Source organism: Drosophila innubila (genome assembly GCF_004354385.1).
Source record: "Drosophila innubila isolate TH190305 chromosome 2L unlocalized genomic scaffold, UK_Dinn_1.0 4_B_2L, whole genome shotgun sequence".
Taxonomy (NCBI): domain Eukaryota; kingdom Metazoa; phylum Arthropoda; class Insecta; order Diptera; family Drosophilidae; genus Drosophila; species Drosophila innubila.
In genome coordinates this window covers 25,300,267-25,315,756 of record NW_022995372.1, presented here as the reverse complement: position 1 = coordinate 25,315,756, position 15,490 = coordinate 25,300,267, and the positions used below count along the sequence as shown (strand labels likewise).

Genomic DNA, 15,490 nt, shown 5'->3' with positions numbered 1-15,490 from the left:
TTAGGGTGTCATCTTGATATGACTTGACATCATTGCCAAGAAAAAAAATTATTTGAAAATGATTTCGGGCTTCGAAAAATATATAGATTTAGTCGACAAATATAATAAAAAGATATTTGACGCTGGAATAATTACTTAGAAAGTTAAAATATATTAATTAAGGCAAACATTAATTTGCTATATTGCTAGAGAGCGTAACATCATGTAACGCAACGTGTCGGACTAAGGCTAATTAAAATAAAGTGGGAAAATATTTTTAAATTCAAAATCTGGCAAAATTAACACATTATTTAAAATGATATTTAAAAAGTTGTATGCAAAAGTCTTTCCATTTCGGAAAGTTTTTTGTTTTTCAACCCCAACTCAAAACCAACTTTTATTGCTGAAACGTAACGTCACCGCATATTTTTGTCCTATATCCAGCAATACAATGCTTCTAGAATATAATCATGATATTTGTATGTTCACTTGAGTATTAACAGGGCTAAGATGGACTATCAATAACTTTTTTCGATTTAACATAGCACATAGGAACATGTTTTTTTCCTAAATATTTAGGTAAAAAATTTAAATATTTTTTTGAGCGGTCAATTAAGTAATGTCCAGCAGATTTAAGTTAAGATGGACACTCAAGAGCAAACACTTTTCCCAATGAGCGAAAATTTTGAAACATTTTTTAAATTCTTTGACATCACATTACAAATAAAATGAAAATCGCTTACAGGATATTTTTAACTTTTCGTGTAATATCAGCGTCAGCAGAACGTTCTTTTAGTAAACTTTAAGTTGTAATTAAACCACTTAAGGTCTTCAATGAGAGAGAAGAGACTTACACACAGGCGATTTTTAACTAAAAATTTTTAGTAAAAAACCGTCGGTGTTTTGAGAACAACTTGGATATTTCAATTGCGTCAGCTATCACCGATGGAAATATTATAGAACACGTCCTATCTTTTATCGGTTTATCGGAGTCGGTCAAAAGACTACTATGTTAAAGCATTTATGCATTGTTGAGATTGTGACCAAATTCTATTCGTGCACCGCCAAAATCTTTGTCCCGCGAGCAACTTTTCCTCGCCACGGCGCTGCCTATATCTTTTAATCAAAAAGGCCGATTGTTTTAAAATATTTTATTAAATAGACATTTTTTTTAATTTTGATCATTTTAATTTTTTTGCCGTAGGAATGTAACGTAACGGGGCTTTGGAAATGCCCATATCTAAATTTGTTGAAAACGCTCCTTGATGTGATCAATATCAATTAGTCGCTTTTATAAACTTGATTTCCTTTGACGCAAAATGTGCACAGTATTACATTAATGACATTAAGTTAATCTACTTCAACTCGGAATAATTGTCAAATAAACCTTATCAATAGCCCCTATGATGTGAATGTGTGTAATATCTGCCATGAATTTATTGTAATTTCACTTTTAATTTATAGAAAGTTTAATTAAGAACGAATTTAGATGCTATTAGAGGAAATACGTGAATCGATGAATTTTTAACTAGTAGCTGAGCAAATATAAGGCTGCACATTTAAGTTACACAATGTCAAATGGAAAATTAATTGAAAATCCAATTTTCGAGGCTTAAATATCAATAAAATCTAACATAAATATTTAATGAGGCATTCACCGTGCGAGAATTTGTAGAGAATTAGCTGGGAATTTGCAACGAAGTCGTAAAACTGAAGCAGATTGAATATAAAATCGATTCGAAAGTGTAAAATAACATTTATTCAAGCAATTGTTCTCTTATAGCAAAGAATGATAAAAATAATTATGAATAGCCCTAGAAGTACGTGACCATAAAAATCACTCAAGTTGCCAAAAAAAAAAAAAAATGGGACAAAATAATGATGGAAAGATTGTATAATTAACTTTTCCTGCGATTCGTGTGGAATTCTAAATGGTTTAAGACTAATGTAAAGCTAAAAACAGTGTGTCTATATATAGACAATGGAATTAATTAGAATTAGGCACTTCGAGTACCCAAAAAATGCCAAGTTGTTGTTGTTGTGGATATGCGCTGCAGTCGCCGATAAAAGATGAAACCGCAAAGGAAACCGGCCAAAATGCCACCCAGATGGGCGTCAAGACTAATGCGGGATTGCGGTTGTGATTGATGCAAAAATGATAAACTGTGAATGCGACATCACTGACTAGCAATATTAAAATCACAGCAATGCGTACAAAGCGATGCGACAATTGTGAGAAGTTCTAAAATAATAAAAAAGAAAATACAAAATGAAAACAAATAGGAACATGTTATATTGCGGTTGCATTCGATTTGGACACAGTTGACTGACCAAAACCAGGTGCGGCACATGACTGCACAGCATCGCATAGACGCCCGCGGAGGCACCCAACAACAAGAGCTCCGGCTGCAACCAGGCATTGGCCAATGCCCCACAAATGCCGCCCGCAATATAAACCAGGCCCACACGACAATGACCCTGCTCCAGTTCCAGCCAGATCCCAATAAAGCACTGACAAACACAAAAAAATAAAAAATAAATAAACAGAAATAAACAAATAAGAAGATATAAGACAATTACTCAGAGTGGTGTGTGGTTGATAGAGCAACTCACCTGAAGACACATATTAATACTCAAATGCCACGTCCGCATGAAGCAGCATGTAGGTAAAGTAGCGCCAATATTCGTGGCATGATTCCGGCCTATAGATGAGACGCCGTTGCATGCACTCATTGGAAATCAGATGCAGCGATATCTGTGAATGGGGAAGAAAAAACATTGACCTTAAAGTCACAATCAGCCATTACACTGAGAAACAAAGTTGCGGGCAAGCTTAGTTAATATTACTGAGATTGACTCTACACTCATACCTAAAATAATATATAATACATTTTTAATTCAATCAGATTTATTGTCTGTTTTAACATAAGAGCCCTGATAGTTCTAGCTCTAAGGTTAAATATTTATATGGACAACTATTTGAGATATAATCCTGCCTGACCTGAATCAGATTTCTTCAGTACTTGCAGATTGTCCAATTACTTCGGATCAAGTTATTTTCTTCAACTCGTATTTAATGAATACGCAGATTCTGATTTAGTGAACATTTTTAATTAATTCGATTTAATATACCATTTTTCGGATATAGAGATCATCATGTCCAAAAACAACAAATGTGGTTATGAATGGGGATAATCTTTAATCTATAATTTTCTATAGTTTGAATAAATCCAGCTTTTAATCGTGATTCATATTTACAGAGAACTTTACTTCGAACATCTAAAATTATCACACTAAGCATCACTAAATTAAACTCAACACCTTGTTGCACAGTGCCATCGATCAAAAAATGAGAGAATTATTGGATGCCAAGTAATCTGTCACTTTCGCTCAGCGGCCAAGTGTGAGATACCCAAGTGGAGTGCCAAGAGCTGCCACACAAATATTGATGCTTTGTCAGCGGCATCTTGAGTCTTGAGGCAGCAACACCAAAACGGTGGCAGCATGCATCACACCAAATAAGACAAATGCCAGTCGCAACATTTTAAGTTGTCTACTGACTAAAATGGCAATAAACTCAAGACACGTCGCTAGTGATTGTGATTTGGATTTGGATTGAGATTCGAGTTCGAGATTGTGCAATATGGAATGAATAGCATTTTGTGGGCTGGGTTCAATTATCAACAATAACAACATCTCTAACACTTAACAACGATCTCAACATGATTGTGCGTAGATAGCAGACATTTCAAATATTAAGACGTGAGACAAAATGGGTCGAATCATGCAACGGGGATGCAATAACCACAGGTACAGACACTTGTGAGACTTCCCAGGTGAATGAGTAGGTGGCTGTGGCAAAAACGTATCCACAATTCCACATATCCAAAGCACTTGCTACAAGACTAAATCCAACACTTTCAATGAACTGGAACACTCTCACAATAAATGTCTGAAACTGTATGAAGGCATAGATACAAAGATACATTATGAGAAGTGAAATAAATGCATTGACAAATCGCAGGTTAGTTGTGTTACCAACTTTTGTACATTTGTTATCATTATTATTTATTTTTAATAAGCAGTATTTAATATTAAGCTTAATAAACAAAAAAAAAAAACCAAATTAGCGTATAGTAATTCTTTGATATAATTTATTAATTTTATTTCCTCAGTTAATTCAACTTTTCTTCTTTAATTTGTCCTAATCGATAAGCAATTTAAATAATAACGTTTTTAAAAAGATGATTGCTTATCAAAGTCAAGCAAAGTGAGTCTCCACATATGACAAATGCCATTTACTTAATGCCTGTATAATTGCTGTTTCACTATTCGAGATTAATTATAAATATTCGCACCTATAAAAAATTTTCTATACTTTTAGTCAGCAGTACTTAAGAACGTACGTAAATGATATAAAATGAGTCTTTGTTTCACTCACAAAAATGCTGATTACAAATGCAGCGAACTCATAAGCCTCATAAAATAAGTCATTCAGGTTCAAATAAATACATGCAACAGCTGATAAGCCTTCAAACATGCTTCAGAAAAAGAATTTAATTCGTATGTAAAGCAAATGTATGAAATAATTTACGTTTCAAAAAAACAATCTTTCGCAGCTAAAAAATAATAAACAAATAAACATGCGCGTGAAACTCAAACAAAAGTAAAAGTAATTATTGACCGCAAGTGGCGATAGCAAGTGCAGAGATGTGTGTGATTTGAAAATTAAATTTGGATAGTAGAAAACTAGAGAGAGATACATAAAACATTTGGCACGCCGCGTCCGACTGTCTTTGACTGGCAGCTGAACAGGGAAGTGTGAAATGTGGAGCAACTGCATCATAAATGGGGCATTACCTGCATAAAGCACATCAATAAAATGAACCAGGGCACACGCCATTGACGACGTCGATCCATCGAATGTGTCGCCGTCAAATCATCAATGAATATTTTCTGCAAAGGCGCAACGCGAGGATATATTGGCAGCAGCAACTGGCATCCTTTGTGTTCTTGTTGCTGTCAATGTGAGACAGCGACATTTTCGCACACACTTATCACACTGTCACACTTTTAATTCGAAACAACAGAAATACTTAAGCAAAATATTCAACTGAAAACAACGAAGAACGAACGCTACGTCCGCTGCGTTTAGCGTTTAACCCACGACTACACTACACACACCCAACCCACCTAAAACAACAGTGCTTTGTTGTTATTTTTATTTTTATTGCTGTTGCTGTTCTTGTTCGTTATGTTTAATTCGAACACGCATCGAATCGGATCCATCGATCGTTTGATCTTTCATTTTGCACTTGAGCGTAGGAATAAAACTGCAGCAAACTTTTGTGCGTCAGCTCAAAAATCAATTTTTTAGTTGGATTGTGTCTTTGCTAGATGAATGAACTCTGCTATCTTTAACGCTTTTACAGTCGTCGTTGTACAAACAAAAACCTCTTTACGAGGTAAAAGTCTAGAAAGTCTTTATATGCCAAAAATATCGAACAAAATTTAAAATCGTGGATATCATACATTTTTGAAGCCGTTCGGTGCGTCGAAATTTCATGCATTAAATTTTCAACTGATTGTTCTTGATGCGATAATCCGAGATAACAGATAAAAAAATATAATATAAATATAACGTTAATTAGCTCAAAACCTTATTATCTTAAAAACTGTGGGTGTGGTGGTTTTCCTGAATTGCGGGGCGGAGGGAGCGTGGCTTAAATTTGAAACAAACTTGATCTGCGTGGGGTCTGTAGAAATCTGTGTGTCAAATTTGGTTGCTCTAGTTCTTAAAGTCTCTGAGATGCAACTTTTTATTAATAATTCACCAAACAAAAATCATCGAATACCGATATACCCTACAAGTCAAAATGATTGGTTCAAAGCTTGTCTGCCAATGGAAAAACAACAATAAAGGAAGCTACCTGCATTCTTGAATGTTGCAGGAGAAAATTTAAAAGAATGCGAAAGCAACAATTGTCCGTGGTTATTATACAGCTCTTTGATAACATTAATCAATAAAGCTTTGAAATGTTTTTAAATAAAAAACATAAAAAATAAGTAAATATTATCTAAAAAAAAATTTTTGCATACATTGTCAAACTATATTTTGTAGCTCCAGCAATAAAAATAAAAGCCAGTCGAGGAGACAAGAATCCTGGCATTATTATGTTGCAATATTGCAAATGCAATAAGCAAAATATAAGCAGTGAACTGTCAAAGATACAAAAGTTAATATTTTATATTGAAAAGAGGATCCATATTATAGACCTGCTCTTGTTATAACTAAATGAATTTGCTGACAAGGACGTAAGCAGGGTTGTGCGGAGGGATTCAAATTAGAGAATTATTTAAAAAAAACGTCTGAGCTCTTTAACACATTTTCTATGTTTTATATAATTAATATGTATTTATTAAATGTATTATACGCAGTTTTTAACAGTTAAAAAAAATTAATTTATTTCAATAAATTTTAAATTTAATAAAATCTTTCCACATGATTTTTTAATTTAGTTAAATAATTTTTGGCTTTAAGGACTTGATTGCAGACATTTTATTGTGTTGGCAGCACATTAGGAGCTGTATCATCGAAGCGAATCACATCCTTGGCATTTGACATTTTGCTAAAATCAACAAATTGCCAACGAGTTGTTGCATTTCTAAACTTGCAACAACATCGACCTAAACATAAGCTAAAATGTTTTTACGAAAAAGTTATCGGCATTGTCATTGTGTGGTGAAAAGCTTTTTTCAACTCTCTCACTGACTTTTTCTCTCTCATTTTATTTTTCTCTTTGGGGCATAACACGTGGCTGGGCTGGGATTGTGGAGTGGGAGGCGCCTGTCAGCACCGTGTGGCGTCGCTTATGAATGGCTTTCAATGAAATATTTATGTAAGAATCCATTAAAACCGCTAGAGAGACCAAAAAAAACGGCACGAATAATTATCTTGGGTCAGTCACAGAGTTGAGAGTTGAACTCAGAAAGAAAAAGATAATGATAAGGCAAACCACAAATACATAACAGCAGACCAGACTCGAGTTTCACCTTGACACGCACTGAGTCATTAAGAGGCACCCATCTTAAATCTACGTGCCACAACAGTTGCCCGAAGAAGCCTTGTATAGTTTCCTAAGTTGATAAGGCCAAAAATCAGTCAGTTAGACAATTCTTATATCGACTAACGCGCCAGTATATACTGCGTCTCTTATTTCGAGTTACCCTTTCGTCCGTAGAGTCACTAACTTTTCAGGGACGCCTTGACTTGAGGTGCAGCTTAAAACGATTCGGCAGTTTTGCTCAGCTACAATGCTGGTATGAAAGCTTCTATTTGTTTACGAATATAATGATTGGAAGATGCAAAACTTACGTAAATATTTAAAAAATCTAAGAATCAGCCATTATGCGTTCCAGAAGATTTTAGTAGCTTTAAAGCAACTAAAAAAGCTTTGTTACTGATTATTATGCGAAAAGTGGAAATAACCCAAACTACAATAATGTATACATGTGTAAATGTTTCGATGAACACTTTGGTAAACTTTTATTTTTACAGTTATTTGTTTAAAAATGAAAATTGTTAAAGAAGCAAACTATTATGGGAAAAAGATATAAATGTTAAAAAAATAATTTTTTGATAGTCATTTTTTAAATATTTTATCGCAGAAAATCCATAAGATAGAAAATTATACATGCCAAGTATAGGAAAATATCTTTGATTTCAGTGAACATAGTGTAGTAGATAATTGGCGAATACATCGAAAGTTAAAGACTGTAATTCCCAACATGTTTATGTGCAAATTGTTCGCTCAACTGTAAAAATGGAATATACTTATACCATTATAACAATTTATAGCCTTGAGCCGAATCAACATGATTTTTTGGTCAAAACCAACATGCTCTCTAATTGTCGGTAAAAAACTTTTCACAGTTTTGCCCAAAATTCAGCTAGTGACGGACTTGTAGTTTTAGGCTGAGCAAAGAAACATTTAGGAAAATCTTTGCTCAAAATCTTGAGCACACAAACTCATTACGCGACTGAGGGGCATACTGAGGGAAAAGTGGGCGGGGCTGCCAGTTGATTGAGTGACTGACTGACTGAGGAGCTGTCATTTGGGAGGTTAGTAGTAGAAATTGGGGAGGAGAGGAGGCTTATGGGCGTGGCAGTGCGTAGCGGCCTATTGCGGTTTCAGTTTATGACCGCAATTTTATTGATACCACCAGTGGGAGTAAATAAAGTGGCAAAACTGCTTCTACCCCCCTCGCGATACCCCCTTTCTTACATTCCCGATGCGACTATAAAGCGCAGCGTCTAGTTTCAGGTTTCGGTTATTTGAATTCTGGGAAAATTGGGAAAAGCCAGGGCGTGTTTATTACCGGATATCTGCAATGCAATAACAATAACTACAAGCCTACTAAACTAATGCGCTTGTAAAATTACAATAAGAGGAGAGAGAAGGATCTCTAGGAGTGTATAAAGCTAGAAGCGAGGGGCTTTCAAAATTTAAAAGCAGCAAATGATTCAGCCGCTTAGACTCTACGTCGAGATAAATCTATTTTACAGTTTACGCATGGCAAATCGAGGCGACTTGCCTAGTTAAATATATAAGCTGGTAGTACCCAAGTGTCATTACAGTTAGTTATGTGTATATGTGTGTGCCTCTGTGTGTGTGTGTGTGTATGTGTAAATGCGTGCTGTCCTTAGGCGTGCAGAGACATAAGCTTCAAAGTTGCTTGTTTACTCGGCTCAGGCACAACATGTGTATGCGAGTGTATGCGAGTGAAAGTTTATATATTATACATTTTTGTACATGTATGTTTGTGTGTCTTTTTGTGTGTTTGCCTCAGTTGCAAACTCAATTATTAACTATGCGAAGCAAATGGTAACACCTTCAACTTTCCCATCGTGTTCGAATCATAAGTAACTCCTTCTCACTCTCACTCATTCTCTATCCACTTCTGCTCTCTCTCTCTCTCTCTCTCTTTACTTATTTCTCTTTCTATACAAGACACACTCTTTAGAGGCTTAGAATATCCGTCAACTCGAGGGAAATTTGCATTTTATCATCCATGTGTCGGTCTTAATGCTGCAAGGGGCTTTGCTTTTAATTGGTTTTCTCAGCACTCGATGCTTGTGTTGTACTTGTTGTAAATATTTATGTTCTTGTTGCTGTAGAGTAGGTTGTAGTTGTTAATTTGACTGAAAGCCGACAAAGATGCCAGCAATGTGGCACTAACTTATAATTGTTTAATTAGCAAGTAAAATACGGTGAAAATATGTGGAAATTATTAGATAGAGCTCTGCGAATAACTTAGCGTTGTCTCGATAAATTGCTTAAAGTGCCTCGTAATAGTTTATAAAACAATACACTTAATCCTGTAGTGATTAATCTATAAGGCGAAAAACAAATATACGAGTTGAGCAGGCATTAAAGCGATAAATTATTGACTATAAAATAAAATGAATAGTTAAAAAGCATTTGGAACAGAAGCCTTAAGAGAGTCACAAATGGATTAAGGAACATTAGTTCTATATTTAACTAAGGGCTACTCCTCTACAAATGTGCTTCATAATATTTTTTTTTGTCCCATAAAAAGATTAATATAACAATTTAGTCGTAAAGTTATACATAAATGTCTTTTGATCAGAATGATACACGTATAATAGTTTTCGTTTTCCTACATTAAATTTGGTATCAATTTAATTGGGGATACCTATATTACAATTAAAGACTCTTTTAGGGACTGTTTGTTATGCCTAACATTGTCCAACTTCTATTTATTTCAATACCAATGCTCTAATATAAAGATATATTAATCTAATAAAAGATATTAATACATATTAAATATAATTCCCATTACGTTTTCTTCAGAAATTTCGCTCTGTGTACATGTACTCGTTCACATTTAATAAACTAAAAGCATTGAGAGCCCCACACTAAACTGTTTTAGGGGGTCGCACCACTCCAAAGATATTTATCTTAAGCATATGCGCATTATTTACACAATGAAACCAATTTTTTTTAAGCCCACAAAGCGTTCAAATATTGGGTGAATATTTAACCCTTTAGTCGTGTCAGTTTAGTGAAAGGTTCGAACCGCATTGCGACAGTTATTAAACGGAAAACAGTTTGAATAAATCCAGTTGAAATGATACAAATTATGAATTGGCTTTCAATGGTAAGGCATTTTATTTTGCCTGAATTAATTTCAATCTCTAATTTGCATATCTTTCGAATTACCCTACTATGTAGGCCATTGGGCTTATACCCTTGAATCGCCAGCAATTGCGTTCTAACTATCTGGTGGACTATATATGATGTATCTAGTGCCGTGCCTGTATTTAATGGCATACTTCGGAATCAATTTGTTGCAAAGTTTTGGACTCTCATTCTTGGATGCATGCAACAGCGTCTGTCGCCTGAGTAACAATCTCTTTATGCATTTGGGCGCTTTCCTATATGTAACCATATTTGTTTTGAGTTTATATCGCCGCAAGCAGTTCTTTGTGGATTTTGAAACGCATATTGCCGAGATCGATGTCGTCATACAGAAATGTCGTCGCGTTGCCGAATTAGACAAGAATCGTGATAAGGCCGTCAAACATAGCGTTGCCTACCATTTCACTTGGCTCTTTGTTTTTAGCGTATTCATCTTTGCCTTGTATTACGATTCCACCGAATTGTATGCGTAAGTATGATATAAATAAAATATACTTAATCTGCCTTTAGATCACAAGAGTATTGTCACCAAATGTAGGTATATCTTAGGTATAAGTATAAGTATTTAAAAAAAAGATTAATTCAATATGATCACAAAGATAAGCAAGTAATAAAAGAGTTTAGGGTTTTCACTTGACAGTGGCTTTTCAGTTCTGTCCAGGGTTTTGTATTTTACTTTTATAATTTGGGGTGTGTTTGAGCTTCATGGTAGTCTAGATGCTAGAGTTGAAAATCGATGTGCAAAAGTTGCAGGCTAAAATCTGGAAACTCTACCAAATTTTATTTATTTTCTACACCATACGCCCATTACTTGTGATTTATATATTTTTAAATATGTAAATAACGTTAAGTTTTTGTTATTCCGACTTCCAAAATAGTTTGTGGATTGCATTGTTAATTTTCCTACAATCACTTGTCACTAAACAAATGTTGTCAAAACTTTCACACTAAAAAAAGATAAATATACTAAATTTCGATTTTCTTTTTATCGTCTTTTTATTATCTTTACATGGGCATCAGGGCTGCCATATCATCCTTTTCAGGACAGATTTGTCCCTTTTAAATTAATTTGCCAGAACTTTTCTGAAACATCCTTCCCTCTACACTGCCACTTTAAAATCGTTTAGAACAAATTCAATCCTTTCAATGTATTTTAAATGGCCCGTCGACTATCGTTGCCAGGCTCAAAACTAAAAAATTCAATTTAGACTCATTAGAGTGCTCCTCCCACGGAAATCTTTAGTAAAGGCAGAAAAGATTTATTCGACGAATGAAGAGAAGCCAGAGGAAAATACAAAGTAATCCACATGAAGATTACTGAAAGGCAGACTTTAACTGTTTGGGAATTATAGGGCCAGACCCATTATTATGGCCCTAAAGTAGGCCAACCTTTTGGTAAACTTCCTTAAGTAGGCACTGCAAACATTCATGTGCTCAATTTTCAAGCATATGTTTTCCCTGCAATTCCCAAGTAGTTATAGTAGTCGACGGGTAGAGTGATAGTCATTTTCACCTGTTAAGTTATCGCTTCTCGGCCTTTTGGCTAAGATCAAATGTGTAGTATCTTTCTTATCAGCTTAACATCTGATAGTTCCTCCATTGGAGGACCGCAATGTTAACTGATTTTGTATCAGACGGAGTGCTAGGAGCTTGCCCTACTGTCAAGGGTTGGTATTGCAGCACCGCCGGGATTTCAGCCCAACTAAGAAATAAATAACATATAAGACATATGGCCATTTGATTAATCAGTAAAGAAAAGGGCATATTGAAAACTCAATCTCGATGTTCCAGAAATCTTTATATATGATATTTCATCCCGATTCTTTATATTCAAAAATATATTTTTTTGGGCAGTGCTGAATGCCAAACACTTTTTTCATTATTCGCGTACTCAATTTGGATATCAGATATTAGGGCTGTCAAATATTTTTAAAATATGTTATTGATAACATTTTTTGTTTTCAAAAAATATCAATATGATATTTAATATATCGATTTAAAATATCGATATATTTGATATAATTGATCTTTTTTCTCACAAAATGTGATTCTCTGCCCCACAATAAGATACAATTTATAGATATATACATAACAATATTATCTATTAGTTCGATTTTGTTGTGTAATAAGATATCAGAAATTTTTGCAATTGCTTTTGCTTTTGACATTGTAACTTTATCATTAATGCAGGCAAATAGTGAAATATATAAATTTTGTTGTTGAACGTATTTCATATTTCGATTAGAACCAACTTTGGTCAGGACATATAAGTCTAACTAATATGCATATTCTAATAGTTTGGTTAAAATATTTCATTAAACAAAAAAGTTTTTCATACTAAGACTTAATATTGACCGATCGGTCCTATGCCGCTATATGATATAGTGGTCTGATTTGAACCAACTTTGGTCAGGATATATAAAACCAAGTTAAATGCATATTGTATTTGGTTGAGATATCTCATAAAACCAAAAGTTTTGTACTAAAACGTGATTTTCAGCGATAGAAAATGTATTTATTCACTTAACAGGTAATATCTTCCAAACCCTCAACCAAAATTTATGTTTCACATACCAAAAAAACGCGAAATCGTACGTATTACAACATATTAAATTTAACATAAATCGTTAGAGCCGTTTTGTCAGAAATCGCCAAAAGCTAAAAAACTTTATTTCACCTGTAAAATGTTACCTGAGTACTTTAGAAGAGTACTTACAAACACACCTTTCCAATGATATATAGGACATATCTGTAGCTGCTATGGTTTGGAAACGGTTGAGGTTTCAATTTTAGCGGGATTTAGCGTTTTCCCGCTAAACTAGCGGTTTTTTAAAAAAGTCGTAGAACAAACATTTCTAGATTTTCGAAAAGGAATAAATCCCCATCATTAAATTTAAGCTTCTTTAGCGCTTTGATGCAAACAGACAAACAGACAAACAAACTGACTTTTCATTTCATTTTTAAGAAGTCCACTAAAATTTTCAAACTTATTTATCTTTTGAACCAGTTATCGGGTGATTGAGGTATCAATCGACGCGTATTTTTAAGTAGTATTTAAAAAATAAAAAATTTTACCAAAAAACCATGCAATGCAATCATCTAAATTTTCCTCCCACTTACACCCCATCTCCTGACCCGGTTGGTTAGAAAAAAGTTTTAGTATGCCATTTTGTAAGTTAGAGCTAACCTTTCGATCGGTATATAACTCGATCTGATCGGACAGTCGTAGCAAATTAAATTAGCTGTATATAGTTAGTCGCCTTTCGCACCCTTCGTGCTGCTTTCGTCACTAACGCGAACTGCCGTCCGCAGTGACTATACTTTTCATGACGTCGATATTAATATGTAATAAGATACTATGTTAAACAAACATAATATATTTCATGACTTATATATTAATATGTAATATCACTAAGCTAATTTAATTATATATATTAAAAATTAACGAACTTTAAATTCCAATATTTGGATTTAACAGACTTTAAAAATACGCGCTGCGTTATGTTGAAATCTGTAATTCGGCTACGTGAGTCACAAATGACAAATTTTATACCGGACGCTAGCCGCTCTGAAGGCACTGAGCTACCAGGGCTGGTGAGATATCTTACGGCTATTTTATAAAGTCCCGACATGGACGCCTTATGCGAATTCCAGAATTTCAAGGGATTACTTTCCCACTTTTTAGTTTATTGAATTTAGATTTAACTAAATATTGATTCATTTTGCTCGACTTTTTAACTTTTCGCTTGATACACAGATTACAAAATGACCAACGCACAAATATTATAAAATATCCCAAAAAAAATATCGCATATTCGATATTTGTGCAAAAAAAATATTAATATATAAATATATCAGTTTTGTAAAAAAAATCGGTATATTGATATTTTGATATATTACTTTGAACCCTATCAGAAAAGTTCAAAGATAGTTTTGTTGCTCTCAAGCATTTAACTTGACAATGATTAAGTCAAGCTATAAATCATAGCAAATCACAGCAAGTGAAGGCATTTTTCCTGCTCTCTCTATCTCAATCTGTTTCGGTTTTTTTCAGAACCTTTGCTGAGTATGCGATAATACCGTTCATGGTATCAAGTTTTCCATATCTGGCTGGAAGTATCATTCAAGGGGAATTCATCTATCATGTGTCTGTCATTTCGAATCGCTTTGAGCAAATTAACACGCTGTTCGAGAAAATTAACCAGGAGGCACGTCGTCGTCATGCCCCGCTCACAGTATTCGACATTGAGAGCGAGGGAAAGAAGCAGGAGAGGAAGACGGGGGCAACTGTAGCAATTGCAACCAAATCAGCATTTGGCATAGAACAAAAACTGGCAGATGAAATGAAACGTCAGAAGCCGCAACAGTCGGAGCATGAGGATGACGATGAAATGAATACCAGTGATGAGGAGGACGATGATATTTTGATTACAACGATGACAATACGAACGAGAATACTGAGTAAGCACTCAACTTTTGTTACGTATCCTCTTTTTATATACTCGTTTGGAAATATATATCCTTTCAGGAGCACCGAGGCCAATTTGCCGGATCTGTTTAAACTGCACGACAAAATTCTATCGTTGAGTGTGCTTACCAATGGAGAATTTGGACCACAGTGTGTCCCATATATGGCTGCCTGTTTTGTGGTCAGCATTTTTGGCATATTCCTCGAGACGAAGGTCAATTTCATCGTCAGTGGCAAAAGTGCAGTGTTGGATTACATGACCTATTTGTATGTCATTTGGAGCTTTACCACAATGGTTGTGGCCTACATTGTGTTGCGTCTCTGTTGCAATGCCAACAATCATTCCAAGCAATCGGCATGATAGTGCATGAGATCATGCAAAAGAGCTTTTATGCTCAGCAATGATCTCTTCTATGAAGTCCTTCACCTTGCAGTTCCTTCACTGGGAGGGATACTTTCAGTTCAATTCGGACTCTTTGCCCTCGACTACACATTCATATTCTCGGTAACACTTTAGATTTATTTCAAAGTTGACTGTCAGCGCAGCCACATCCTATTTGATCGTCCTGCTGCAGTTTGACATTCCATATTGCGCAGCGAGGGTCTCATGACATAATCTCACTTCAAATTGAATTATTTAACACGTTTGCTCGACTTTCTCTTCGTTTTTTTATTATCACAGCCTTATCTTTTTGCAGGGATTTTTAAAATCACTAAAAATTTGAATAAGCAACTACTTAAAATACATTCAACTTTCATAAGAACTATTCATTTATTGTTTTCCTACAATCTACAATCTTAATTTTGCTAAGCAACCGGT

At 34.6% G+C, this 15,490-nt stretch overlaps 4 pseudogenes; 2 read left to right on the top strand and 2 right to left on the bottom strand.

Annotated features, from left to right (window-relative positions):
• Positions 1-1,719: 1,719 nt before the first annotated feature.
• On the bottom strand, positions 1,720-4,966 carry LOC117781380 (annotated as a pseudogene).
• A 5,165-nt stretch (positions 4,967-10,131) lies between these two features.
• On the top strand, positions 10,132-15,286 carry LOC117781907 (annotated as a pseudogene).
• LOC117782446 lies at positions 11,385-11,492 on the bottom strand (annotated as a pseudogene).
• Positions 11,726-11,909, top strand: LOC117782430 (annotated as a pseudogene).
• Positions 15,287-15,490: the final 204 nt, after the last annotated feature.